Genomic DNA, 2841 nt, shown 5'->3' on the forward strand with positions numbered 1-2841 from the left:
AACATTTTTAAAATGACAATACCCCTTAGAACAAAGTAATTCGTTATGAAAATTAGGATAAGATCAAACCAACAAAGTTAGAAATTGGTAGAGGAACCCATAAAGTTGAATGGGAAAAAAGAAGTTTAGACTGTAATGAGCAAATGAGTGTTAACTAAATGGTACATCAGGAAGTTGCACAAAATATGTGCACACTAGATGCAAAAATACCCTTTGCTCCTTGCTCCAAACCCCTCACAGCAAACCTACTGCAAAAGAGAGAAGAGAAAATGATAAAAAAGAACAACAAAGTCGCCTTTTTTAGGCCGCGCGGGTCACTTTTTCCAGATTCGTGTCCAGAAATAGGGACGCGATCCGGATTTGAACGTGTCCCAATTAGACACGACATGTCCCGATTTCTGGACACGAATTGGCACGAATCGTGTTTGATTCGTCGGATTCGGGACACATCGGCTTATCTCAACAAATCTAATTTCAAAGCTTTAGTGGAGCAAAACTTTCTTGAACATTCCAGCTGGGATGTGGAATTAAAGTGGCAATAAATTTAAAAATTCTTAGAATATAATATTTCATTTTCACAACTTAAGTTGAATACAAATTAAAAATTAAAAAATATAATTTTAAACTATTCATTTACAAATTGAAATAAGTGTAATTATAAATTATTGAATATCTATATTCCAAAATTTAAACAACCAAGTAGATGAATTAAAACAGCAATGGACAAAAGTTGCTCGGTAAACTACAACCGTCAAAATCAGATCGACCAATTGCCATGCACTACCATGTTAGTCATCCAACTAGCATTCACCTGGGGAAGAAGGGATTTTTTATTTTATTATCAATTTTGAAATTGTACACAAACATCCTTTTTTATTTAGTTTTACATTTATAGGCATTTCTCTGGCTTAGCAGATCTAAGAAATCATAGAAACTTATTTTCTTCCTCCTCCCTTTCATAGCAATTTGACACATGGATGCTAGCCAATGAGCATGACGACCAGAGAATTTGTTTGTTTGTTTGTTATTCTTATGCTTCAATGTGGGATACTCTCGATGAATGCCTGGTCTGCGTCTTTTGCAGCCTGATCTCCATGGACCGGAAATGACGCTCTCTAGTGTGCAAGAGATGGTTTCTTGTTGAGGGGTCGAATCACTAGCAACTATCCTTGGATGCCCGGTTGGATATCTCTGTGGAAATCCTAGGCCTCCTCATCGGATTCGATCATATTTACATGCGCGCTCTCAGGTGTGATTGCAGAATGGTAAGTATAAAAGATAAGGGCTTGATTAAAATTGGGATTCATTGTGAGAGCCTTAAAAAGTTGAAATTGAAGGCGTGTAGGGAGTTATCTGATGTCGGTATTGAGGATTTTTCTAAGTTGTGTACTGGTCTGAAAAAAATGTCATGTGGGTCTTGTACTTTTGGGGCAAAGGGGATGAATGTTATTCTCAAGTATTGTGTAGAATTAGAGGAGTTGTTTGTTAAGCAGTTGAGGGGTTTATCTGAGGGGAGTGTCGAGGTTATCAACCTAGGGTGTGCGAAGTTGAAGAGTATTTTCTTAAAGGAACTTTTCAATAGGCAGTATTTTGGAGCCCTGATTGCTGGATTGAAGAATATGCGTACCCTCAAGTTGTTTCAATGTTCAAGGGATTGGGATAAACTACTTGAGGTGATCCCTAATCATGTGAGTGGATTGGTTGAGGTGCATCTGGAGAGGGTGCAGGTAAGTGATCAGGGTGTGATGGTTATTTCAAGGTGCGCAAGATTGGAGGTCTTGCATCTGGTGAAGACTTCAGAGTGCATGAACACCAACAACTGCAAAAATCTGAGGAAGTTGCACATAAATGGTTGGAAAACGAATCGAATAGGTAATGAGGGGCTTATTTCCATGGGGGTAAAGTGTTATAATTTGTAGGAGTTGGTGTTGATTGGCTTGAATCTGACTGCAACGAGATTGACTCCTCTGACTTCCATTTGCTAGGTCTTGGAGAGGTTGGCTCTTTGTGACAATGAGACGATCGGGGATACATATATCCCATATATCATTGCGAAATGTCTTTCTTTGAAGAAGTTATGCATCAAGGGTTGTATAGTTTCAGATGATGGGATCGAGTCCTTGGTTTGTGGGTTTCCTAGATTGGTGAAGGTGAAGGTGAAGAAATGCAGAGGGGTTACTTGAGAAGGTGCATATTCGTTAGGGGGAAATAGAGGATATTTGGTTGTTAACTTTGATACTATGTCATTGTTTAATCCAGTAGTTGGTCCACCTTCATGAGTTGGTGTCGTTGAATCCAGCACCCCTTCCACCAACAAATCATCCATAGCCAAGGCAAAGTTTTCTCTCTTTGCTAGAAGAAGCCTTTAGGCTTGGAATTGCTTTACTGCTCATGGATATTTTGGCATAGTGTTTCCTGGTGCATGGTGCAAATACATGAATTTGCATTTAGATAAGGTAATACTAATTATGGAGCAAGAAAACATTGTTTGCAATGGGTTATTTGCATTAAGGTTTTCTTGTGTGTTAAGCATCTAGTCTATCTGGTTATAGAACATGTTCTTCCAAATAATAGACACTGCTTGTGTGTGGTGGACATCCAATGTTTGGCTTTGTCTCCTTCGATGCATCGTGGAGTTAGTTCCTTTTTTAATTGAATAATATCTTAAGGACTGAGTTGACTTGTTTGCAATGGAAATGTTCATAGCTAGGCTTTTAGATGAAAGCTTTGTCAATTGTACAGATAGGTAGTTTCTTAACAAAGTAGATCTCTAGGTTGTGAGCTTGAGATTCTATCAAATACTTTATTAAGTCCTTTTTTGTAATTTCAGTGCAATGCAAC

At 38.3% G+C, this 2841-nt stretch overlaps 1 pseudogene; it reads left to right on the plus strand.

Moving 5' to 3' along the window:
• The first annotated feature begins 1040 nt into the window (after positions 1-1040).
• On the plus strand, positions 1041-2279 carry LOC149183133 (F-box protein SKIP2 pseudogene; annotated as a pseudogene).
• Positions 2280-2841: the final 562 nt, after the last annotated feature.

Source organism: Pinus tabuliformis, chromosome 3_2, assembly GCF_031772625.1.
Source record: "Pinus tabuliformis cultivar Carrire ecotype Pingquan chromosome 3_2, CPIR1, whole genome shotgun sequence".
Taxonomy (NCBI): domain Eukaryota; kingdom Viridiplantae; phylum Streptophyta; class Pinopsida; order Pinales; family Pinaceae; genus Pinus; species Pinus tabuliformis.